This window comes from Pongo abelii, chromosome 9 (assembly GCF_028885655.2).
Source record: "Pongo abelii isolate AG06213 chromosome 9, NHGRI_mPonAbe1-v2.0_pri, whole genome shotgun sequence".
NCBI classification, from domain to species: Eukaryota; Metazoa; Chordata; class Mammalia; order Primates; family Hominidae; genus Pongo; species Pongo abelii.
Genome location: NC_071994.2, coordinates 66,119,654 through 66,146,840, shown reverse-complemented (window position 1 = coordinate 66,146,840; position 27,187 = coordinate 66,119,654). Strand labels below are relative to the sequence as shown.

The window sequence follows — 27,187 nt, the reverse complement described above, 5'->3', positions numbered from 1 at the left end:
AACAAATTAAGAGTATGCATTTTTTTCTTTTCAAGTATACATGAAATATTTATATTCTAATTGACCTTATGCAGGGTCATAAAACAAATCTCAACAAATTTCAGAGAACTGAAATCATACAGAGAATGTTCCCTGTCAATTATACAATAAACCTGAAATCAATAACAAAGACATAATTATACATTTTTCATATGTTTAAAAATTTAGAAATATATTTCAGCATAACCCATAAGTCAAAGAAGAAGTCACACAGGACAGTAGAATATTTAAGCTGAATAATAATAAAAATATCAAAATATGTGTGTGTGACATGTGTGTCTGCACAGTAAAGAAGAAAAACTAAAAAAATCATTGACTCAGGCACGTTTCTCAAGAAGCTAGAAAAATAACAGCACATTAATAGCAAATGAAGTAGAAGGAAATTAATGATAAATGTAAGCAGAAATTAATTGAAACAAAAATACAATGGAGAGTATCAACAAACCCAGAGTTAGTCCTTTTAAAAGACAAACATCCTTGATATACCTCTATTGGGATTAAGAAGAAAAGGTGGGGATCGGGTGGCTGGAGTGGCACCGCTCTAGCCAGTAAATGACCTGCAACATAACTATTTGCAAAACTAATGGGGAAGGCGATTCAAGATAAAGATAAGTTATATCACAGGAAAGCAATTGAAAATGCAACAATTAAGCATCTGAATGAAGGACTAATTACACTGAATTCAGCACTTATGAATCTTATCTGCAGACATGTACAGACTACATCCTAAGATTGACTTCTGCTTCAATGGAAATACATGAGCCAGTGCCTTATTGGAAGTGATTTGTGTTTTTTTAAGAACTGGTGTATATCGGTAAATCAGGGATTTCTTTTTGGTTTGGATCCATTGCTGGATATGAAAGATGGCAAGCCCGGATAGAAATAAAGGGAAGACATTAAAAGCCAAAAACAAACAAACAAACAAACAAAAAAAAAACAATGCCCCCAGGTTGCTGGAAGCAAGTGGAGATTCCGAATAAGTCAAGGCATGTTGAAGCACTGAAAGCAGCAGCAACTGGGAGTAATGTTCCAAGCGGTAATCAGAATTTCAGTCCTAGTGTCATAACTAGCAAATGTAGACATTCTGAAAATGGTGCTTCCTCATTGGACTCTAATAAAAATTTGTTACCAGAGAAAAGTAAAGTATTCTCTCAGAATTGCAGAAAACCAGTAGAAGAAATCATTCATTCAGAAACAAAATTGGAACAGGTTGTTTGTCCATACCAAAAGCCAAGTAAAACAACAGATTCCCCAAGCAGAGTCTTTATACAAGAGGCAAAAGATTTACTGAACACTTCCAAAGACCATTCTGAAAACCATTTTGAATATTAGACGAATGTAACAGGATCCCTTTTTGAGCACAAAGGGGCTTGTAGTCTGAAGTCCAGTTTCTGTCCACCGAGTTTATTGAGTTGTGGTGTTCAGATGCCAAAGTCTACAGCAACCGGTACTGTGGATAATAAGAGAACTGACCAGATGGTTTTCCATTTAGAAACAAACTCCAATTCAGAATCACATTTGCCTTTTATCAAAGAAAAAGTGACAACATTTTAAGTTCAGAAGACTCAAGTTTTGTGCCTGTTGAGAAAACACCTAACTTGGTGAATTCAGTCACTTGTAACAACTGTGCTGATGACATTTTGAAAACTGAAGAATCTAGTAGAACCTGTCCTTCCAGCATTTCAGATTGTGAAAGTGCAGATTCAACTTGGCAGTCATCACTTGACACTGATAACAACAGCCATTATCAAAAGACGAGGATGTTTTCAGAAAACAAAGAAAATATTAAATGCATGAAAACTTCAGAGCAAATTAATGAAAATATTTGTGTAGGTTTGGAAAGGCAAACAGCGTTCCTGGAACAGGTCAGACATTTGATCATAGTATAAATTGCGAACTATTTGACAACAAACTGAAAGAATTGAACAAACGCACTGGGAAGATAGAGTGCAGGAATAAACATGAAGGAATAGCTGATGAACTCTTCGCCAAAATAGCAAAACTCCAAAGACATATTAAAACAGTATTATTCTGTCAAAGGAATTGTTTGGAACCAAACATGTTATCCAGTAATGGAGCCTGTAAGGTTGCAAATTCAGAGATTATGAATTTGGATAAGAATCTGGAGTCAGGGCCAGGCACGGTGGCTCACGCCTATAATCCCAGCACTTTGGGAGGCCAAGGTGGGAGGATCTCTTGAGGTCAAGAGTTCAAGACCAGCCTGGCCAATATGGTGAAACCCTGTCTCTACTAAAAATATGAAAATTGGCCAAGCACGGTGGTGGGTGCCTGTAATTCCAGCTACTTGGGAGGCTGAGGTGGGGGAATCACTTGAACCTGGGAGGCGGAGGTTGCAGTGAGCTGAGGTCACAACACTGTACTCCAGCCTGGGTGACAGAGCAAGACTCTGTCTCAAAAAAAAAAAAAAAAAGAAAAGAAAGAATCTGGAGTCAGTTAATAGTCCAGTTTAAAGAAGGTCTTCTGTGAATTATGAGCCTTCTAACCCTTCAGAAAAAGGAAGTAAAAAAATTAATTTGTCACCAGATCAAAATGAGTCTGTTCTGAAAGTAACAATGATGATCTTATGTTGATTTCTGTGAAAAGTCCTAATTTGACAACTCCGGTTACATCAAATCCAACAGATAATCAGAAAAATTACATCAGGAAATTCCAGCAATTCTCCCAATGCTGAAGTTATGGCTGTACAGAGGAAACTTGATTCTACAATTGATTTGACAAAAAAAGGCCTATCCAACTGCAATACAGAAAGTCCAGTATCCACCCTGGAGTACCTTTGAAAACTATTTTAAACTCAAAAGAAACAACCTCATTGGCACAAAATGCAGCCCAGTTTCCTGAGTCCTTTGAGCACCTGCCACCACTCTCAGAACCAGCACCACTAATACCTGAATTAGTAGATAAAATCTGCGACACACTTCCTCACCACAAGCCTGAGCTCAAAGTGAAATGGGTTTTTGAGACCCAGGGGCATTGCCCTGACTGGGAATATAACCAAAATCAATCCCAGTGCGCTCCTGTAGAAAGCTACCACCTCCTCCTGTGTTATGAGAACCCTAATAATAAGTTGATTTGGAAGAAGACTGGAGAAATTAAAGCTTTACCATTCCCAAAGGCCTGCCCTTTATCTCAGTTTTTAGTTTCCAACAAATATTATTTTACTGTCCAATAAAAAGATATTTTTGGATGCTATGGACCATTCTGTGATATCAAATCTGTCCCTGGGTTTTCTGAAAATCTTACCTAAAAGAGAGGTCTTCAATAATTATGTATTGTACTACATTTTTTCCATATTTGAGTTGTTTGTTTACAATATCACTGTAATACTATTTGCCATTGTAAAAGGTTAGCTCAGATTGTAAGCCCTTTCTATAGAAACAGTCCACTTCTATATGTTGTAAGTGGCCAGTAATTTGATGAATTTCTGATATGTATTAAATATATCCTTCCAATGGATAAGTTCTAAAACGTACATTCTCATGGACCCATGTTGCTGAGGTGTGTTGTGAACAATACCTTTGGTGATTGTGGAACTGCTGCTTCCATCAGAAGACCTAGGATACAAGCAGCCACTGTTTCCTCCATTGACAATCAGCTTTTAGTGACCTGCTGTGGTCAGCATAGCTACAGGAAAAATCAGTGTTTTTTTTTTTTTTTTTTGAGACGGAGTCTTGTTCAGTCGCCTAGGCTGGAGTGCAGTGGTGCGATCTTGGCTCACTACAAAATTGGCTCTTGACTGAGGCCAGATCATCCCTGGGGTGCACCTCCACCAAGATTTTATGAAAAGATGACATTTTGGGCTGGATAACAAAAATAAATTATAAAAATTAAAAGATTTCATGAAAAAAGAAGAAAAGGGAGAAGACACACATATATCCAATGTCAGGGATGAAAAGTCAACTTTGCTAGAGATTCTGCCGATACTAAAAATAATAAGATGATACTAATGGCATATTATTAATAACACAACCTAGATTTAGATTAGATGAATAATATCCTAGAGAAATGCAACTTAGAAACCTGAAGATCTTCATAACTTTGGGGTATGAAAAGATTTTTTTTAGGCAGGATATCAAAAAAGTGCTAACTATGATGGAAAATAGATGCTTACCACCTTGAAACCAAGAATCTCTCTGTTCTTCCAATGACTTGATGAAAAGTAAGCTGACAGTGGGAGAAAAGATTTGCTACACATATAGTCAACAAAGAGCTCATACTCAGAAAACAAAAAGAACTTCTAAAAATCAATAAGGAAAAGTCAAACAGCCAAATAGAAAACATTGGCAGACAACTTGAATAAGCACTTCACAAATGAAGAGATCTAAATGACCAGCGAACACATGGAAAGGTGTTGGGCCCATTACTAATTGAGGAATGTAAATTAAAACCATGAGTTACCAATGCACTCACCAGAATGGATAAGCTACAGAAGTCTGGTAATACCAAGTCCTGTGTAGCTCTGGAGTAGAGGTGCAACAGTTGGCACTCTTCTCACTGAAGGAAACCAGAATGCATCATTCCAAAATCTACCTCTTTGAAATAAATATTTTTGAACTGAAGGCAATTAAGAAGTAGCAAAGGGAGGAAGAGCTCTTTCTATTCTCTCCTCTGCCCCTACTGCCTAAAGACATGATATAAATTATCCTTTACTGGAGACGACTGCTATTAGCTCAGAGATGGCACCAGAGGAATCTACAAATAACCTTTACTCCATTAGTTTATTCCCATATTCTACTCATAGCTACCTCTGGAAGCTTAAAACTTCTTTGCTTTGTCTTGTCACTTCTCTAAAATTTATTATTCTTTGTTGAAGATGTTAAATAAGCCAGAGTTTCAAGTCACTGCTTTGAGGTACCTTTCATTGAAGTTTCTCTTATGTAATGCACACTGTTTGCATTTATACACTTGTCTGTTTTTTCTCTTGTTAATCTGTCTTTAGTAACAGGAGTCTGTCTCAACAATACATTTATAAGGGCTGAGGAAAAATTATGTTGTTTCCTTGGCATCATGCATTGGTGGTGGATATGCAAGTTCACACGATTTATATGGGAAAGAGTTGTCAGAATCTTCTGAAGTTGAACATATACATACTCTATGATCCCAAATTTCTTGGAATTTCCAAAACTTCTTAGATTTATACCCATGGAAATTCATGTACACGTGTACTATGAGATTTGTATAAAAATATTCATAGCTGCGTATTGACCATGGCCCCAAACTGGAAGCAGTGTGCGTGTGCATCACTTGTAAAGTTGAATAATCTAGAGCCATATGCTAGTTATGTCTGGTGAAAAAGCCAGATTCAAAAAAGTAAATACTGTATGACTTGATTTATATTAAGTGCAAAAACTAGGCAAAAAGTTAGTGCTTAGGAATGTATGTTTAGGTAGTAAAGCTGTAAAGAAAAGTATAGAAGTAATTGCCATAAAAATCAGGATAATGTTGCCCTTGTTAAGGAGAAAACATGAGGTGGCTTCTGGGTGTTGATCATCATCTAAATCAGGAGTTGGCAAATTACATCTGGTACCTATTTTTGTAAATAAAGTTTTATTGGAACAATGCAAGCACATTTGTTTAATATTGTCTATGGCTGCTTTCACAATGCAATAGCAGACACAGATGCTGTAACCTGAGTGTTTGTGCCTTTCCTACCAAATTCATACGTTGAAACCTAATCACCAATGTGATGATATTAGGAGGCCTTTGGGAAGTGATGAGATCATGAAGGTGGAGCTCTCATAAATGGAATTAGTATCCTTATAAAAGGGGCCCCAGAGAGCTAGCTTGCCCCTTCTACCATGTGAGGACACAGTGAGAGGGAACCTTATAGGCCAGAAACCAGGAAACAGGCCCTTACCAGACATGGAATCTGAGTCAGCTGGCACTTTGATCTTGGACTTCCCAGCCTCCAGAACTGTAAGAAGTATATTTTTATTGTTTATAGGCCACACAGTTTATGGTATTTTGTTACAGCTGCCTGAATAGACTAACACAGCAGAGTTAGGTAGTTGCTGAAGGGATCAAATCAGCTAAGTAAAATATTTACTCTTCTGCTCTCTAGAGAAAAAGTTTGCTGACCCCTGACCTAGACTTCCACCTGGATATTGATCTCACAGGTGCTTCTTTGTGACAAATCACTGCCCTCTACATTCTATTTCTGCTGTACATTTTTCTTTTATATATCTTTCTGTATATATGCTATATTTCACAATAAGATGATATTTAAGCTCTATATTTGAGTTTCAGCAGAGAACAACAGAACTGGGTGGAGATGTGGGCACTGGGAGGTGGGTGATTCACCTTCTTGGAACCTCCTTACATACAATTTGCACTTACTGGTCAGCCAGTGTATACTTCACAGGTTTCCAGAGTTGTTCAAGAACAATCAAAACATGAATGTCCCTTTTTTTTTTTTTTTTACAAACGAAGAAACTGAGGCTCAGAGAGATTTAACTGTCTTGCAGAGTTCTCAGAACTTGGGTGAGGAGATGGGATTTGAAAGCATTCTGTCCAACTATGAAGTTCATTACACCATGAGGTTGCCTCCTAGCTATTGTTAGAAACAAAACGAATAAGAAGGAAAAACTCAGCCTGATCCTCAGGCATTTTAAGGGCCTGTAGCCAGCTCCTAAATTTAGCCAGTATTTTTTTTTCTCCAGAATACATTAAAAAAATGCTTAACTGGATCATGTTTTTAGTCTCCTTAATAAATTCCTTTACCAAAAGGCTTGCAGAATGGGAACTACGCCCTGGAAGCTTCTAGTCCTAGTAACCTGACTGTGGTTGCACAGGAGGACCAATCTTCAAACCCGAGTCTATTTCCAAAGCTTGCGGAGGCCTGCAGGTGACTGATAGCTTCAATCACACCCCACTCCAAGCCTCTCTGCAAGCCTTGAAAATGAAAGGGTGGGATTGGCCCAACCAATCATTCCCGACAGAGCTTTGTACTCTGCTTTCTTTGTAGTACTCTCAGAGCCACAAAGGAAACAATCACCTTTCCCAGGAACAATACAGGCTGAGATGCCTTCTCAGGATTTTCTCTGCTTCGGCAAAGCCCTTATTGCCTCCTGCTCCACAGTTCACCAAGTGTAAATTATGGGGAAGATTAACCTGCCTGTTATTACAATTGTTCACTCAACTGTTAACACCAAGAGCCATTATAGGGAAATTAGACTTCGGGGAATGCTATTTACAGCTGCTGGCCCGGCACCCAGGGGACTGCTACTAAATTCATTTATATGTTTTTCCCATGGAAATTCTCAGTGGATTTAGGTTATTCTTTCAATTCCCTAATCCTTAAGTGACCTTACATTGTCCAGCTCATCATAACCCCTTCCAGTGACATTTTCTTTCCCATCATACTTGAGATTATTTCTCTAACAGGCAGAGTTATGACCCACTCTTGCTAATCCTCAACATATCAGGGGAGCTGTGGGCTAATGTGCTTATATTGGCATCAGAAAGACCTAGGTTCAAATTCTAGCCCTGGGAAAGAGGAGGCAAAATAACTGTAGACAAGTTATTTAATCTCTCAAAACTTCAGGTTCTGCATACATGAAATGCACAGTTGTGAAGATTCAATGAAATAATACATACAAAACATGGAACATGATGTCGGGTTCATAGGAAGTGATGGTGGCCAACATGATAGTTGTTTAATTCCAGGTATCTATTATTGTTGTTGTTTAATGAAATCCTGACTTTATTTATAGATTGAGCAGACTGGGAGGGACAAGGAGCAATGGGAAGGGTTTATGGAGCCTGATGGAAATGGGACTTGCCAGGATGGACTGAGAAAATTCAGTGAATAGATGGCTTGGGAGTAGGAAATCTGCCCTTCCCACCTACTCCCACCCATCACCCACATTCCCTGTCTTGGGACCTCTGCTGCTCTACCTACCAGACCTCATGTGGTCCTGTAGCCCAGGGCTGGGCATGGTCCCTTGACTCTTTGTAAACTCCTGGCTGTAATTCTGTGTTCTTTCTGGCACTGGCTTCATAGCAGCAGAATTTTAACAGACGTCAAACGTCTGGTTTTGTTTGTCTTCGGTTTTCAGTTAGAATATAGTAAGTCATCCTTTCCTCACCACTCCAGACCTTGCATATTTCTGAAGACACATTGTTTCTCTTCTTCCCTCGTGGCAGGGATGGGCCTCTGCCCTGCTGTAGTTTTGGTATTTAACATTTTCAGGGCCACTTACTGTAGATGTCACTGGACTTTCAGTCCTGTTTTCTCACTTGCGTCTATGAAAATGACTCTGAGGTTTGCTGGGAGCTAGGATCACCCCTGCTTTACTGGTGAGGGAATGGGTAGTCTAAGACCAAGTTATATCGGGTCTAGATGCCACATCTCTTGGGTCTGTGCCAGCATGCTGTACTCTAAAAGCCTCATTGTCTCCTTCCTAGAGGTGAGGCTTGCAGTTGCAGATGGGTATCAACTCATGGGAAGCTACTCCCTTCAAAGACCTGGATGACTTTATTCTGGATGTTTCTGGCAAGGCCCCAGGTCCAAAGAATGAAGAGGGCACTGATGGACCCTCTGCACTTACAGACTTAGTTCCTGAACCTACATGTCTCACCACCTTGTCCCTTCCTGTCTGTTCCAACCTGCCTGGCATCAGCCCTCACCTGTTACCCCCATTCCCTCCTCTGCCTGTTCTTTCCCTTGGCTGTAGTCAATAGCTCCTTCCACCTTCCAACTTTTGGCTTCATCTCCTGGCCACTGACACCCATGGTGTCTCTGCCTTTGACCTGGCCCCAGCATGCCTGTATGCTGCCCTCTTAGGAAACTTTCATCTTTTTTTTTTTTTTTTGAGATGAAGTCTTGCTCTGTCACCCAGGCTGGAGTGCAGTGGCGCGATCTCGGCTCATTGCAACCTCTGCCTCCAGGTTCAAGCGATTCTCCTGCTTCAGCCTACTGAGTAGCTGGGATTACAGGCACCCACCACCATGCCCAGCTAATTTTTTTTCATATTTTTGGTAGAGAAGGGGTTCCACTATGTTGGTCAGGCTGGACTTGAACTCCTGAACTCAGGCGATCTGCCCACCTTGGCCTCCCAAAGTGCTGGGATTACAGGCTTTAGCCACCATGCCTGGCCAGAACCCTTCATCTTGAATTTGTCTTCTGGACCCTGATGGCAGCTCAGGAAGTCCTTGTAGGCTCCAAATGCTCCATAATATAATCCCAGAAGCACATTCTGATCTGGTGCTTGTATATCTGATACCATTCAAGTCCCATATGCAGACCTGAGGCAGGCTGGACATGTAGAACGGTTGAATAACTGGACAAAATTTCTAGTGATCTCTGTTCCTCCCCTTCAGAAGGAAGATGATTTTCCACACTGCTGGTGTAACGCCTCGTCATCCCTTGAAGTGGCCTGGGCTGCCCTGCTCAGCCTGTCCCTAGCACAGGCTGCCCCTCACCTGGCAGGAGTCTATGGGCTTTGCAGCCAGGGCCTGCATTTTTACATCATCCTAAGCCAGCACTATCTCTGCCATCACTCACCTTGGCTCAGCCTGCTTAAAGTCTCTCCTGCTTTCACATATCAGTCCGCTCGCTGTGGGCTTGCCCCTGGTTTCGGACCCTAGTTTACCTGCATTCCTGGACTTGATCCCACCAGTTCAGTTCCTTGCTTACTGCAGGTCTATTCTCTCTTTAGCTGTGGCACGGTGGAATTGACCACCTGTGCTGGTTAATTTTATGTGTCAATTTCGCTGGACCTTGGTGTCCAGCTAATTGGTCAAACATTATTCTGAACGTTTCTATGAGTGTGTTTTTCTTGGATGAGATGAACATTTAAATCCATGGACTCCGAGTAAAGCAGATTGCCCTTCATTATGTGGGTGGGTTTCATCTAGCCCACTGAAGCCTTTAATAGAACAAAGACCAACTTCTGCCAGCAGAGGGATTGTGCCAGCCGACAGCTTTGGACTTGACCTGTAACATGGGCTCTTCCCTGGGTCTCCAGCCTGCCAGCTCACCCTGCGGATCGTGGATTTGCGTGACTCCATAATTGTGTAGGCAGTTCCCTTTACTATCTCTCTGTATAGATACACATCCTATGGGTTCTGTTTCTCTGGAGAACACTAACTAATACAGCTTCTAACACAGGGATGGTTAAGAAAATGGATTCAAGAGCCTTAAAAAAAAAAAACTTATGAATTTTAATGATCAACTTAAAAAGTTATATTTTTCACCTTTTTTATTGTAAAATATACATAACATAAAGCTTACTATTTTTTTTCCTTTTGCCATTAATTTTATGCAATTTATTAAAAAAATCATTCATTCAAAAATTATTTATTAACTGTCCTGCTATGTGCGAGGAATCTGTAAGAGGTGCCAGGGTTAGAAAAACAAAATAAAAACAAAAACAAATGTATGGTCTATGACCTCAAAGATGCACCATGTGTAGTCAAGGAAGACAAATAACATATGTAACAAACCTGCACGTTGTGCACATGTACCCTAAAACTTAAAGTATAATAATAATAAAATAAAATAAAAGAGATGAATAATTCAATAGAAACTAAAGGGAACGATGCACATGAAAACTTACTACTTTAACCTTTTTTTTTTTTGAGACAGAGTCTCGCTCTGTTGCCCAGGGTGGAATGCAGTGGTGTGATCTCGGCTCACTGCAACCTCTGCCTCCCAGGTGCAAGTGATTCTTCTGCCTCAGCCTCCCAAGTAGCTGGGACTACAGGCGCCACCACACCGAGCTAATTTTTTGTATTTTTAGTAGAGACGGGGTTTCACCGTGGTAGCCAGGATGGTCTCGATCTCCTGACCTCGTGATCCACCCGTCTTGGCCTCCCAAAGTGCTGGAATTACAGGTGTGAGTCACCGCACCCGGCCTATTTTAACCAATTTTAGGTATATAGTTCAATGGCACTAATTTAAGGACATTCACATTGTTCTGCAATCCACCTCCACACTGATGTCATCTTTGCAAACTGAACTCTGAACCTATTAAACAATAACTCCCCGTTTCCTTCTCCCCTCGGACTCCTAGCCTTTCTACTTTCTGTCTGTACGAATTTAACTGCACTAGGTCCCTCATATAAGTGGAATCACACAGTATTTTTCCTTTTGTTACTGGCTTTTTCCCCTGTGCAAAATGTCTTTAAGATTTATCCATGCTGTAGCACGTGTCAGAACAGAACAACTATTAACCTGGGTTCCTCGAACAATTTTCTAAACTGCTTGAGTCATCTCATCTGTAAAATAGGAGTTGTAAGAGTATCAGCCTTATGGGGTTCAATGAGTTAGTACGTAGAAAGTACTTGAGCAAGCTGGCTCATAGTGAGTGCTCAATAAATGCAGCCTGCCATTATTAGTTTCCTCTCTGATCTGGTGCCAAGGGTCCTTTTTCAAGATCTGCTGCCCTGCTCAGAATGGTGCTGTCTGGCCATCCCACATCTAGCACCTGGCACATGGTTTTCTCAATGAATATTTGTGACATGAATGTACACATGGAACTTATTCTCTCCCCAGCTCTGGCCCTGGAGGGTCAGATGAGGGACAAAATCTCTAAGCTGTGACAGGGAGTAAAATAGAGCTCTCTTAAGTACCACAGTTACTTAAACTTCAACAGTTTTCAATATGGTACCCAAACCCCAATAGCAGTAAGCTAACAATTTCATGTCAGGATGAAATAGGAAACAACATTGGTCTACAACTTGGAGTTGATGGCCAAGTACAGAGTTTAAGACCTTGCTTTGCTACTTGTTGGGAGTACAACCTTGAAGTACTTATCTCCCCTTGAAAAACCTTCGTTTCCTCATCTGTCAGTGTGGATTACAAGCTCTACTTCCCAGGGCTGCCGTGAGAACTTTGCGTGAGGTTTTGATGGAACTCACTTTGTACATGATGCTGCACCACGAGGGCCACCCTCTTCCTCAAGTCCCCGCCTTGCTCGGGTGGATCTCAGCTACCAGGGAGCAGCACACCATTTGCAGTTTGGATTCAATTTCCTCTTGACTCTTCTTTTCATTACAAACATGATAAAAGTGAGAGAGACAGATGGCAAGACTTGATTCACTTTTACAAAATGTTTTTATGGTGTGAATATAAAACTGAAAATGAAGGGAACGAGAAGGTTGCGATATCAGGGAAGTTGGGGAGGTGGTGAGCCCAGTGGGGGAGGTTTTGGCTTCCAGGGGGAAAGCTAATTGCCCATGGCTTGAGCGGTGCTCCCTGCTACCCATCCACCACTCTGGACACCCTAGGACATCACTGTCAGTGAGGAGAGACAGAGAGCAGATAGACTTTCTCCTTAAAGCACCTTCCCGAAGGGACACTCAACGTCAAGACACTGGTCATTTACTGGCCGATGGCTCTGGGTTGGACCAAATGACGCTGCTCTTTCTAGCACAGTAAGGCAATGTTCTCTGGCTGAAGCCGGGGCAGCACAGAGTGTGCCTGAGTTCCTTTCAACATTTGATTAAGGCCAGGCTTTCTCAGCATGGCACCATTGACATCTTGAGCTGGATAGTTCTTTGCTGTGGGTGCTGTCCTTTGCATTTTTGTATGTTTAGCAGCATCCTTGGCCTCTACTCACTAGATACCAGTAGCACCCTCCCCATTCCAGTTGTGAAAAACAAATCCCCCCAGCGGCTGGCAAAACTGCCCCTTATTGAGAACTACTGGGTTATGCCCATCAGTTGGGGTGCCCAGTTCTGCCCTTCTCGTGGGGCTGGACAAGCCAGATGGAATAGGCAGAGAGTTACCTGGCAGCCCTTTGCTGGGGATCTTTTGTTTACTTTCCACCCTGAGTCAAGGAGCTCCACTGGCCTCTGACTTCTGGTTGGCTTTGGCCAGTGAGGAACACAGGGAGGAGATCCAAGGAAGGACAGAGGGTGAAGTCAAGGTATTTGTTCCCCCACTTCCTCCCTGCAGGTTTGAGGGGATGGCTGCCTCCCTTGCAAAAGGCCACCTCTCTGTTTTAGTGGCCTGCTCCAGGTTCTGGGACCTGCTTCTCTCTTAGCCGCATCAGGCCTAGGGGTGCTAACAGCTCCTTCTCTCCCACTGCTGCCAGCCCCAGGGTGCTGCGTGCTTTGGTCAGTTACCTCCACCCTGTCTTCACCTTTCTGAATTTCTCTAATTACTACATTTGAATGTGCCATCTGCTTGCTGTTGAAACATAACTGATTTTTACAAATATTTATTTTTCTTGCATTAGTCCATTTGACCATTCATTTATTCAACACATTATTTTTCATATCTACCTATCCTGGGCCAGGCATGATGCCAGGTACTGGGGCCACAGAAATGGATCAGACATCATTCCTGCCTGAAGGGAGCTTACAGTCTTCCTGCGGAATAAGACAGGAGAATGGTGATAGTCCGAGACCTGGTGCTCACGTGCTCTATGAGATGTCTGGCAAAGCCCTGGGGAGGATACAGGAAGAGTATGGCCTAGGGAGCCTGGTGACCCAGGTGAGAAGGTATTGGATCTCCTGCAATGATGACACATCATCAGGTGGTTCTACGAGGATGTCTCCAGATCACAGCAGTGCATCCTAGGCAGAGGCACAAAGTCTGTAGGCTCCTCTCTCCAGGCCCTGGGGACTCTCTCTGGGGAGGAGTAAACTATGCACATTCAAGCTAAGAGCCTTCTTTCCAGGGATCCAGAGCTCACTCACCCTGAGGCCCTCCACTCTTTGGCTATTTGAAATTCCTGACTGATGCTGTGAAGAAAGAGAACATTCCAGCACAGAGAAGTCTTTCCCTGCAGCAGCTGCCAAACAGGCTCCTTGCCGAGGTACCTCCCTGCTGCCTGCCAGCCAGCCATATTTCAAAGGTCACAGTTTCCTCCCTGTGGTTTTCTACAGAGCTAAAGTCTCCAGGACCCTGAAATAAATTAAAATATTGATTGATTCTTAATATTCTCTCAAATCTCTCAAAATCTCCAGGTCTTATATAAATCAAATGTGCCGGTTCCAGGGACTTATTCAATAATCTGCAAAGTATCCTGGTAATTACTTTCGAGCTGACCCCATGGCAGAGGGAGACCACCTTTCCATCATTTTTAGGGCCCTAGGTACAGTAACTGATCAGAGGACTCTCATTTCTTATTTTAATTACTGAACCTCTTCAACACAGTGCCTTGGACAGCACGAGGCAGCCCACCTGCTGGAACAAGTCTGTTGGGCAGACCTGGGTCAGGAACTTGCCTCTCTGCTGCCTCTTTGCTGTCCTGCCTCATTCTGCTTCTCCCCTCCAACCCTCCCACCTCATCCCCTGCCTTTTACTCCAGTGTCCTTAGCTTCTTGGCAAGGATAGTTCAGAAATTAATTTAATAACACTCCATTTCTTCAGATTAAGTAGAGAGCTTGTCTTATTGGGGAAAAGCTGTCTGAAAGCCTCAAGCACATGGGACTTTCTGATGCTGCCCAAGGCAGCTGCCTGGATTTCAGGAGCGAGGGTGGGATGGGAAGAAGGAGAGGGGAGATGGGCCATATGCCTCTCATAACAGTGCTCGTTTATGCTGCAGTAAGTAATAAAGTGACTTCAGCTCATTAGGGGCCAATGTGGTTCTCAAAGAAGGGAATGTGTTCCTAAGGAAGCTAGAGATGATGCCTTGTGTACGGTCTTCCCTGTCTGACCCCAGCCACACCTGAGCCTCGCATTGTGCTGCAGCATCCTCTAACATCCTCCTGTCCTGAATGCCAGACAGGTGTATGGCCAGCCACCCCGGAACACGTTTTGCTCTTTCACCATTCTTAGCCTTTGAATATATTAGTCTGTCTATCTGGGATGCTTTGCTCCTCTTTCCCCTATCTGAAAAACTCCTGGTCATCCTTCAGAGCCTAGTTCAAGGCCGGGTGCAGTGGCTCACACCTGTAATCTTAGCACTTTGGGAAGCTGAGGCAGGCAGATCATTTGAGGTCAGGAGTTCGAGACCAGCCTGACCAACATGGTGAAACCCGATCTCTACTAAAAATACAAAAAATTAGCCGATGTGGTGGTACATGCCTGTAATCTCAGCTACTCGAGAGGCTGAGACAGGAGAATCACTTGAAACTAAGAGGCAGAGTTTGCAGTTAAAAAAAAAAAAAAAGAAACATAGTTCAAATGTGAACTCTTGTGGGGAACTCCCATACTTCCTGTGTTTTCCTCTGCAGCTGAGGATTCAGACAAACCTCAAAGGTATTTGCAGACATGTCTGCAGGTGTCTGGCTTCCCATCACCTTAGAGTAAAGCTCTCATGGTGACCTACAAGACCCCATGTCATCCACCTTTCATTATCTCTCTGGGCTCCAGTAACACTGACTGCCTTATTGTTCTTCAAACACTGGCCACCAGTGGCCCCCACCCCACTCAGGTTCCTTGCATTTGCAGTTCCCTCTGTCTGGGATGCTGCTGTTCCCCACAGCAGAGGTGGAAGAAGCTGTTCTCACAGAGGGGACATGGAGGTCACATTTTAGGTGTCCAGGTGAACGTGTTGCAGCAGGGTCAGGGTGTGGGGTCTTCTGCTCACTTCTGCTTGGTGCAGGGTGAGCTTCAGGATACCAGTGGGGGCACCCTGTGGAGCAGAAGCAGAGAGATCCGCAGACCTTGAGACTTGTGGGGAAAGGGAAGGAGCCACCTGGGGCTCAAGAACTCACCTCGTGTGCAGGCACACCCAAGACCTCCCCTGGGAGCCCAGAAGCATTCAGAGGGCACTTTGGAGTGGTTGTGAGCAGAAGGAAGTTACAACACAGTGAGGTCTGAGCTAGTACTGTCACTGGGACCCTATTCCTGCCCACAGGCTAGAGGAGGCAAAGAGTTTCCTGTTGTATTGACAGCGTCGTCTTGGGTTACAAATAGATTTCACACTGAGACACATGCCTACCTGTTCAAAGTGGCTGAAGGGCTTCAGGCCAACATCATGGAAAACACTCTCCAACCAACCATCTCAAGCCTTTCTGGATTAGGACTGATATATTCAAGTTTATTTTCCTCAAACTGCTGAGTAGCAAATGAGAGAATTTTTTGGTAGGTCTTTGCATAGGCCCAAGCAGGTGGGGCTTCCAACCCTATACCACAGGGAGGCCACACATACATGCACACACACATGCATACACATGCACCTGCACCATAGCAGGTAGGAGCCGCAGGAGTGAGGCTGGTACTTCAGCCGATGGTGCCTTTCCTGTGGGGAACCATCTGTTCTTTTTCTTCTGCCAGCTGCAGTCAACTCTCCGGTTCTTCTTTTTCGTCCCACAGCTCCAAATTCTCAAGAGATGGGGTATGGATAGTGGTCATAATCTTATCCCTCCCCCCAACATGGAAACTTAGGGTTCAAGACAAAATGTCTACTTTTTTGTTTTTACTTGAGAGCATCTGGGAGCTAGGTCAGCATACAGGCTTAGTGAGCTGTAGCTAGAGCAGGGAGCTTCTCACCAGGTTAGTAGGAAGTATTAGGACGAGATGAGGCTGAGACCCAAGGCCCAAGAGGAGGGGCTTAGGTGACTAATATGAAAAGGCCAGGAAAAATGTTAAAACTGGGAACAGACATGGAAATCAGAACCAGGGAGACAAGAGCAGGCATAGTGTCCACAGAGAAATTGAGGAGGTTCTAGGACAATCTCCTGGAATAGATACGGTATTTGTTGCTGACTTTCACAGGCCTGCAAAAGTGTGATAAATAGGTGGGCAGCCTGGGTTTGAGGCATTGGGGTGGGATGAACAGTTAGCCTAGATGGTTGACTTCTACATGGGAATCAACTCCTTCTCCTTTCTTAGTCTTGCCTTTACATAATCTTGTTAGGACAATCTTCATTCTTCTTGTTTTCTCTAAGGTAGTGAGGGATAATAATTATGAGAAATTTTATTTTCTGACGAGAATGGAGATCTGAATTTATCAATCGTTATTCATTTTTCACTTTTTTTTTTTCTGAGGCAACAACTTCACTCTTATTCTACATCCCTTTTGAGGAGATTCCTTCGAGAACTTTCCTTTCACTCACTCCAGGGGATGTTGCAGTCCTAAACAGAGACTTAGAAAAGTGGAGTTCCAGCCCCTTCTCCATTAATTACTGGCTGTGTGACCTTGAGTATGTCACCTACCCTCTCTGGGCAGTTTGGCTATATTATCTTCAAGGGCTTCCCAGCTCTGCTACTCTGGGTTTCTCTAAGTCTGTCTTCTTTATGGATTAATCTCTAAGCCACAATGACACCTCCCTCCAGAAATGTCATTCCAAATGTTCACTGGTGAGCAGGTGTCTGCCCACAGACCCTGCTCCCAAGATGCTACAGGCAATTTGGGAACTATATTTTTAAAATCACCACAGATGGGAAGACGAAACTGAAATGTGACTTGGTTGAAAACGCTGCTTTTAGCATTTTAGCCCCATCTTTCATCCTTCATTGCATTCAACTTTTCAGATGGCTGCCCCCAATAGCCCATGATCTTTCTGATTGCTCAACAAAGTCTCCTGGAAAAGAGCTTCTGATCACTGCTAGCTCTGTGGCCTCTCCTTACCATCCCATAATTCTTGTTCTAGTCCATTTCAGGGCTATTGAAGTCCCATATGATCAATGTTATGGCCTCTTTAACTGACTCTGTTATTTGCGTAAACATGGGCAGATTTGCTTTTTCATCATGCCCTAGAGGTCTATAACAGTGTCAATGATCTTTCCTACTGTCTTAATTCATTTTGTGCTGCTGTAACAGAATACCAGAGACTAGGTAATTTATAAAGAATAGGGATTTATTTCTTACAATTCTGGAGGCTGGAAAGTCCAAGGTTGAGAGGCCTGCATCTGGTGAGGGCCTTCTTGCTGTGTCATCACACGGCGGAAGGTAGAAGGGCAAGAGAGTGCATATGTGCGTGAGAGAAAAAGAGGGAGAAGTGGGGGTGGACTCACTTTTTAATCAGGAACCTACTCCCGCAATAACTAACTCTTTCAATAATGACATTAATTCATTCATGAGGGCAGAACTCTTATGACCCAATCACTTCTTAAAGGTTCCATTGCTCAACATTGTTGCACTGGAGATTAAGTTTCCAACACATGAATTCTGGGGGACACATTCAGACCATAGTACCTACCATATCAGGCAGTAACCTTAATTTAAGTTCTAGGCTGAGCATGTTCATTTGCATACATCATCTTTTTATCCACACAGTAATGCTCTTCCTGCATCTATATTGCTACTTTCCTTTCCCACACAAAATTTGGGAACTATATTTTAAAAATCACCACAGATGGGAAGATTGTTTCCTGAAAACAGTCTTTTTTTCAGATAATATCTCCAGGATTGGGATGATTTTTAACCTTAAGCCTGCCCCTGACTTGTTGAATGACATGCCGTCTGGAAGTAGTGCTTGTCCTGGGGGCTAGTATTGTCCTGGGAGTAGCCTGTCGGTGGGCAGAGCCTCAGGTGGGCTGGATGGTGAGCTGTAAGACAGGTCAGGAGGCAGGTGAGGGCTGGGGTGCAGGCATGGGATGGGATGCAGGTGTGAGCAGCTTGAGAGCCAGGGCAGATGGGGTAAAGGCAGAAAGGGCTAGCTGGGAACTGGGAACCAGGAGGTGAATGGAGAAAGTCAGAATCAAGGGTGTTGGTAGCCAGGTTGAATCCAGAAGGTGAAGGCCTGGAACCAAGACCAGCTAAACCCAATGCTGTATTGGGAACCCAGGCAACATGATAGCCTGGGACCAAGGAGAGAATTCTGGGGGTCTTGTATGCGACTGTGGAGACAAATTGTCCGAGTTTAAATCCTGGTTCTGCTCCTTATAGGTGAATGTCTGGGAGAAAATTATCTAAATTCTCTGTGCCTTGGTCTCCTCATCCATAAATTGGATGACTATAATAGTGCCTTTCTTGTAGGATTGTTTAAGTGAGTTAAGACATGTAAGGTTCTTAGAAGTGGTACTTGGCCCATACTGGCATCAGATTCAGCTATTTTCTTTTAAAAAATGACCATTAGATCACTTTGCACATGGAGGATTCTGCCTCAAGAGGATGTTGCAGGCTCTGAGCAGCTTCTGATGCTGCTGTATGGGAGTGTATGCCAACTCAGGGAAGGCCTGGCCTTGATTAGCATGGTGCTGTCGTACCAGTTCTTGCTGCTGCCATATGTTTGTTAGTGGGATAATTGAGCAACTGTCCATTTTTATTTTTAAGTTCTGATGGAAACGTGGAAATAAAAACACAGTATATTTCTGCAATAACCAGAGTGTGGGCTTTTGTGTTATCAGTCCTGAGTTCAAATCCCCTGTCTTCTATTCATTCATCATATGACATTTAGTAAGTTTTCACCTTTTTGAGTCTTGGTTTTCTTATCTACACAATGGAGATATCAACATGTATCCCAGAGAATGAATTTGAGGTCCAAGATAAAGTATGTAAAGCATCTGGCTTAATACTTCCTTTCTTCTGAAACAACTCCCATGTTAGCTGGGGCTATAGTCTCACCTGTTGGTGCCACTGGAGAAGGATCCACTTCCAAGTTCACTCACATCACTGTTGGCAGGATTCAGTTCCTCACGGGCTGGTAGGCTGAGGGTTCTTGGCTGGCTGGGGCCATTCTCCATTCTTTGCCATGTGGGTCCCTTCATAGCGCAGCTTACAACATGGCAGCTTGGCTTCCCTCAGAGTGAGCAAGATGGAAACCAGAATCTTTTTGTAACCTAATATTGGAAGTGATATCCCATCATTATTCATCAGCATCCCTCACTCAAGGTAGAGGGGATTTTACAAGAATGTGAACACCAGGATAGGGCATCACTGGGGCCATTTTGGAGGCTGCCATCACATTCTGAAACCTCTTTTCCCACACACATGTCCCAATACTTCCCTCTCCAAAGGCACCATTAGCCATAACCTCTGAGGCATTTGTTACTTCATCCCATCCCCTCCCTCAACCAGAGCCAAACTCCAAAGGCACTGAGTCTTTCAATCTTTGAGCAAGAAACTTATCTTAATAAGGGCTCTCAATATTCTATTTCTTATGTTAAGATTCTCTTTTTTCTTCCTAGAGCCCTCTAAAGTTTCGATTTCTTTAAACAGAGAAAGGGAAGCTTTTTTCTCTACCCATTCCCAAGAAAATGTAGAAGCCAAATTCTGTTTTAAATGTGTGACTTACTACATGATATTTGACCTCTTCCTTCATCTTGTATTAAAGAAACTTCTAATTTCAGTAATGTTAAAGAGTCATGTCCTCTGACCTGACCCCAACGGGAAGGTTGGCCCTACCATCCACTGCAAAGCTGAAACACATCTGACTAGGGTTTGCAGATTTCTTCTGCCAGGACTCACACTGGGCTTCAGTAGCAGTCAGGCTGAGAAGAAAAGAGTAAGAGATGCTGAGACGGAACAGCTGATAGCAAAGTGAGGACCAGCCTTAAGGAGAAGCAGAGAGTGGTGGGATGCAGTTAGACATAGGATGCCTGTAAACAATTAGACTTGGGACTCAGCGAGGAAACCTAGAGCTAACTATGTGTGTCATAATTGTAAATAAAAGGCAGTGGTCAGAGTTCAAAAGGAGTCAGAGGCAGTGGTAAAATAGCAGCTGGAATAATCCTGGAGACTTAATAAAGTACTGAGAGATAGGTGCTAGGATTAATGGGCAGAATGGGGCTTAGAGAGGTATAGCAATTTGCTTAAAGTCACATAGCCCAAAAGTGGCAGAGGTGAAAGTTGAAGGCAGGTCTGTCTGCCTCCAAATCTCACTGTCTCTGCAGTCTACCATACTGCTGCCTAGATGACTTCTTTGTCATCTTCTGTTTTTTTGTTTTTTTTTTTTGTTTGTTTGTTTTTTTGAGACAGAGTCTCACTCTGTCACCCAGGCTGGAGTGCAGTAACATGATCATGAACCACTGTAGCTTCGACCTCCGAGGCTCAGGGGATCCTCCCACCTCAGCCTCCTGAGTAGCTGGGACTGCAGGTGGATACTACCACCCCCAACTAATTTTTGTATTTTTTTGTAGAGACAAGGTCTTGTCATGTTGCCTAGGCTGGTCTCGATCTCCTAGACTGAAAAGATCCTCCTGCCTCTGCCTCACAAAGTGCTGGGATTACAGGCGGGAGCCACTGTGCCCGGCCTGCCTAGGCTTCTGACTATTGGTTGACCTCCCCAGCCCCCACCACAGATCCTGACTCCTTTCTGACCTCCTTGATGGGTTCCAGGCTAGCTGATGCCCAGGACAAGGAAGTGGCAAGGACTGATGGACAATGGGTGGAAGAGCAGCAGAAGACGAGCTTCATAGAAAACGATTTGCACGACCTCAGAGGTCTCCTCTGCCCAGGCTGGGGCCTCGCTCAGTCCTCAGAGATGCTGGGAGAGCCCAGAACCTTAGCGTGGTGGAGCCTGGCTGAGCCTGGTTGGGTCCTAATCCACTTCCTACTGGTTGACGCCACGGCCGCAGATGCTGACTACGATGTCTGCAGGCAGGACCCAGCTAGGTGAGTCCGCCTTGCTGGCTGTGCGCTGCGTTCTCACTAGGGCCTGAAGTCTCCCTTGGCTTCCTCTCTGGGCCTCTCGCACCTGAATTCTCCCCTCCGGATGGTTGGCTGTAGTTGCAGCACTGTGCCTGCAGGGGGCGTGAGGTGCGCCGCCCAGGTTCCCCTGGGGTCCCTACCCGTCCAAGATGGGACACAGTCCTCAGGCTGCTGACAGCTCTGAGCTGAGTCTGTCTCCAGGGATTGCCCTCAGATGCCGAGAGCCACCTCGCCCATCACATCCCCTTCCCAGGGGCTGCACATCCAATGTCGAGTCAGTGCGGGGGATTAGAGGGCCGGGGTCCTCGCCCTACCTCAGTGCATCTTTGCAGGGCCATACCAGCTCTCAATCTTCCCTGCAGGATTGCGGAGGTCTTCGCTGCTTCTGCATCACTGTTCAGCATCTCCTTCTGTCCCATCCTTTGCCCCTCACTACTCCCACGGGCGTGGAGTCTGAGAGCACTTCCTGATAAACCCCGCACTCACCGTTTCCGTTTCAGAGGTGCTTCCGGAAGAGGCACCTGCAACAACTCCTATCTGCTGTCTTGGGTCAACAACGTGGGATCCTTCCTGCCACAAGTCTTGTCCTGAGGCCTAGCTTAGCCAGGCCTCGTGTGCACCACATTCCCTAACCCCCTCCCCCGGGGTTGGGTCCACGGCTCTGCCCCTGAGAGAGGGAATCAGGCAAGTCCAACCCCTCCAGTGTCCAGGCGTGAACGATCCAAGGCAAGGCACTTGGCCACCGTCACATAGCAAGGCCGTGGCCCGGAGTTCTCCTCTTCTGCATCCCGACATTTCTACTATGCTCTATGGCTTTTCTCTTTAACAAATATAATCCAGTCCAACAACCTTTCTTGACCTGGTGCCCCTGCCCCTAGTATTCTTATTTTAGAGTTCTCAGCTTTCCCATCACCAGGGATATCTTTTGTGTTATTTCAAACTCCATGCTCTGGAAAATCCTATCTGCCATATACCCTTCATTTGCAGATAATAATAAATTTGTTTTCATAGTTTTATCATCAAAACCATATGTAACTGCCAATCAGAGCTTCTGATCCATAAGAGATAATCACAGTTTGTATAAATATTGAATTGATATAAATTGATGCTTGTTGCTTCATTTAGTTTGGCAGTGGTAGTGGGGTGGTTATTGCGAAAAACATGCGCAGTTTCCATGAGGAACTTCATTTGAAAATAGCACATAGACATCTGTGACTGTTTCAACTGCAGAGATAAAACAGGGCCTTGACCCCCCCTCTCTACAGCATGAAGCTCCTGGAGCCCCCTGCTGGAAGGTGCATAAAGGCAACTTTCCTCTACCAGACACTGAAACCACCATCCCTGGGCTCTTGGTGCCATGGAAGCCTTGCATGCTGGACTGGATGCCTTCTCGTCCACCATCCCTGGGCTCTTGGTGCCACGGAAATCTTGGATGAGGGTCTGGATGCCTTCTCATTTAAGGGGAAACTGGGCAGGGCTCTCTGTTCCTGCCCCCACCATTAGCGCCCCTCCATTCTTTCGATTTTTGAAGTTAATACACTAGGGCAGAGAGAAAGTGGGCACCACTTATACTGTGATTTGCCATTTATCCCTTAGTTGCCAGCTAAGCCCTTTGTAGAGTTTCCTGACAGCTCCTTAAAGCCAGATGATTTGGGGTCCCAGCAAAGCCTTTCAGTGGTAGTTAGGGCTCCAAGGTGGATTGAGAATGGCTCCTGGTTTCTCCAGGTCCTGTGTTTGTAGGCATGACATGTCCAGGTGTAGGAATGGGTGTCTATGGCAGCTCTGCTCAGCACACCATCGCCGGCCCAGAAGCACTGACATCACACATCACAGAGCTGCCCTCAGCTGGCGAGCAGGGCCTGGGTGTGAGGTGGAGATCCTGGGCTCTCCCAAACATGCGCCATAGAGCACTAGCTTCAGGTCTCATGGCAGCCTAATCTTTACCCAGCTTGCCTCCAAGATCTTGTTGGCAGGAGTGTGCACCAAACGAGGGGCAGAAAAATGATCTACATAGAGATGGAGGAGACAGAGCTGCCCAGGGAGCCCTGCCTTGTCTCAGCTGCAGCCTGGTGTGCTGAGGTCTCTTCCTACCCAACCTTCTGTAGACTTCCTTCTGTTCTCCCCCAAGTCACTCACACTCTGGAATCTTCCCAATGGACCTTGAGCATCATGAGGAGTCCAGACCTTGCAGGAGGGGGACCATGTGCCACAGAGCTGACCTGTCATTCCTTAGAGAGATGTGAGATGAAATTGTCCATGACTGCCCCAGGGATCCTGTATGGGGGGAGGGCTGCACATGCCTATGCCAGAAACCAGATTATCAGTTTTTTTTTCTGACAAAATGTTAGTCCATGGAAGATAAATTCTGCCTTCTGGCATATTATGTATATAACAATATATGATATATACATACATATTTTTTACATGTGTGCATTTAAATTACTTAATTTTTAATAGGAATCATGAGATATGTATGATCTTTTCAAATAAGGCTTAAATTAAAATACTTTAAAGGTTTTAATTTAATGATAGGGACTAGGAAACTTGAACAAGGATTCAGGTTAAGAAAGTTGAGGGAGCTGTTTTGAGACAAGTCATTGAGTGTACAAAAAAAGATAAATTGAGTTAAAAATACACTTGCCTTTAAAGAAATACCACAGAAAAGCACCAGTTTATTTCTAGATAATCTGGTCTGGGATGCCCAATTATTTAAACAAAAGGTAACACAAGAGAAAAACACAAATAAATAATATATAATAATTATAAATAAAACAAAACCCTCTAGGAAAATGGCTGATTCAAACAATTGTCAAAGCATCTTCAGACCGAGCTTATCGCATGCATTTTTTTCAGCAATTGAAAATGAGGTCAGGCTCCAGTGAGCCCAGAGACCTGGTTTTAGGGATGCACCTCCACCTATCAAACCCTGAGTGTACCTTCATGCCTCTAATTGTTTGGGTTTCTTCCAGTCCCAAAGGCAGTCATTCAAATATCTCTTTGACTTTTTAAGCCTTCCTGATTTCCTGAAGCTCAAGCACTGTATCTCTTTTCATGCCCAGAACCTGAAACTGACTTTAACAGATTCTGTTTATTTTCTTTAAACTCCTAAAAATATTATTCCTGGTCAAGCAGCAATCCTGTGCCCTCCTTCAAGCCAATGTGCAGGGGCAAGGGCACCCCAGGAGATGCTGGAGGAGTGGTTGCTTTTGACCTATGGAAGATGACTACCTGTAGCTGTGGGATTAGGATCCAGTAGGGCCATGATCACAGGGCCCAAAGAAAGGGACCCCAGGCCTTGTGCTCATAGCTTCTCACAATTTTAACTCATTACCACTGCAGCATCAAGGTTAGTATAAGGAGGTCAGTAAGGGGCCATTCTTCTCTTAAAACCTCAAGATTGTTTGCTAAATTTCTGCATGTTAAACCCTACTGGTTGTGGGTGGTATCCTCAGGTGACTCCCACAGATAGCTTAAACCCATTCTTCTTTGTAAAGTTTTGTGCTTTGCGTGTGTATGTGTGTGTGTAGGGGGGCTACGGAGGTTGCTAACTGGCGGCCACCTTGCTGCCCTGGACATGGCTGATTGGATCAGGCCCTTTGTGTTGGACAAGAGGGAAGCCAGTCCCCACTAAACTGTATTGATGTGAAACCTATTAGCCTGACTATTCAGTAAGAATGATCTGTATTGCATAACAATGAACAAAGTCAATCGAATCCTCACTTCTGGAAAGAGCAAATGCAAGGTATACACAATGGAGCAGGGTTTGCTTGAATTCAAGTTGCATCCTGAATGAATATGAACCATAGTTCTGGTTCCCTTTGAGAAGCCCTGGACAGTTAGGATGATGGCATCCCATGGTTCCAGCTGTAATAGCTTCCTACTGCTGCTGAAACACATGGCCACAGACTTAGTGGCTGAAAACAACACTAACGTATTCTCTTGCTGTTTCAGAGGTCAGAAGTCTAAAATCAAGGTGTCTGTGGGGCTGCTCTCATTCTGGAGGCTTTGGAGGACAATCTGCTTCCCTGCCTTTTTCAGCTTCTAGAGGACACCTGTGTTCCTTAGCCTGTGACCCTTTCCTCACGTCACTCCAACCTCTTGCTTCCATCACCACCTTCTTGTTTCTGTGGTCACATCTATTACTGTCTTTGACCCTGCCTCCTTCTTGAAAGAATCCTTGTGATTACAATGAGTCCATCAGGATAACTGGATACTCTCCCCATTTCAAGACCCTAATCACATCAGCAAAGTCCCTTTTGCCATATAAGGTAACATATTCACAGTGATAGTGATAGGAGGCAGCCAAATGCCTAGGCTGATAGGGGCAGGTCCTGATGAAACCCCACTTTCAAGCCAAAAACAGCCTGAAGGCTGAAAGACTGGGCTGCTGGTCTCAGATGAAACCTGTGACCCACAGTAAGAACTTCTGTTCCTGTTTGCCTGCCCTTTCCTGACAGATTCTTTCTGAATAATGCCTTTTAACCAGTTGAATGTTGCCTTTTCCAAGACTACCTATGGCCTGCCCCTTCCCCATTCTAAGCCCATAAGAAGCCCCCAACTCAGCCATATTAAGTAGACTTTCCCGCCTTTGGGTAGGGAGACCACCCCTGTGTCCCCTTTCCACTGAAAGCTGTTTCATCACTCAATAAATATCCCCATCTTGCTCACTCCTCAATTTTCAGCGCATCCTCATTTTTCTTGGGTACAGGACAAGAACTCAGGAACTGGTGTGCAAACCAGAACTCTACCTGGGCGGGCTGAGTGGGTGAGCCATCTCCTGCAGCAGGCAGTGTGGCTGAGTGAGGCCTAGGTGGGGCGTTGCCAACTGGAGGTCCTGGCTTGCAAAGTGACCAAGAGGAAAATCCTGCATCAACAGCTTCTGAATTAGGATGTGGAAGTCTTTGGCAGGGGGTAGGGGGGTCATTACTCAGGCTGACCATATGTGTTTTGCTATAAATTCTTGCAATAAGCCTGCATTTCTGATGGTAAGCATCTATCCAATTCTATGCTATTTGTGCTTCAATATATGTCCTGCGCCCATCTCCTGTAAGGGACAGTCCGTGTATTACAAGAACAGACCCTCCTTGGCAATAGTTGGTAAATAGTCAATCTAATTTCTGGTTAATGACCTATTGAGTTATGACCCATTGACTTGCCATTTGCCAGTGACCCGCTGGCTTGCCAATCATCAATCAGCTTCTGAAGAATTTGGATGTAGTGACACAGGCCTGTAGCCAATTGATGGTAGGCTCTTTAGACTAGGAGTGATCTAGAGTCAGGATTAGGACAGCCATCCCATTAGAGAGCTGTGTACAATATTTGTAAGCAGAGGAAGCTGATTGATCAAGAGAAGCATGAAATAGAAATAGGATTAGAGAGCCCCTGTGGCCTTTGAGAGACTGAGATGACTAGATGCAAACCCTGCAGGGACTGGCTGTGCTTCCTACCCTGCCCCTTTCATCTAAGGTCTTTCTGTGTCGTTGTGATAACCTTCATCTCTGTTTTTTAGCCAGTCAGAGAGGAATTTGATTCTTTGCAAAGCAAACAGCTTCAAATAGAATATTCTTTTATTCCTTCACACGGAGATGGTAACTTACAAGACCCTTTAAAGTACAGATCCTGTGTTCAGCAGAAGTCTTCCAAAATGTCAGAAGACCAATGAAGAGAAGGTGGGATAGTTCCCCTGGGGTCCCCTT

The 27,187-nt window shown here is 44.2% G+C and overlaps 1 long non-coding RNA gene and 1 pseudogene across 1 annotated transcript in view; both read left to right on the top strand.

Moving 5' to 3' along the window:
- The window catches only part of LOC134759412 (uncharacterized), a 61,395-nt gene that overhangs the window by 12,448 nt on the left and 21,760 nt on the right, over positions 1 to 27,187 (top strand). The window lies entirely within an intron of this gene.
- Positions 903 to 3,304, top strand: LOC100442317 (activating transcription factor 7-interacting protein 2-like; annotated as a pseudogene).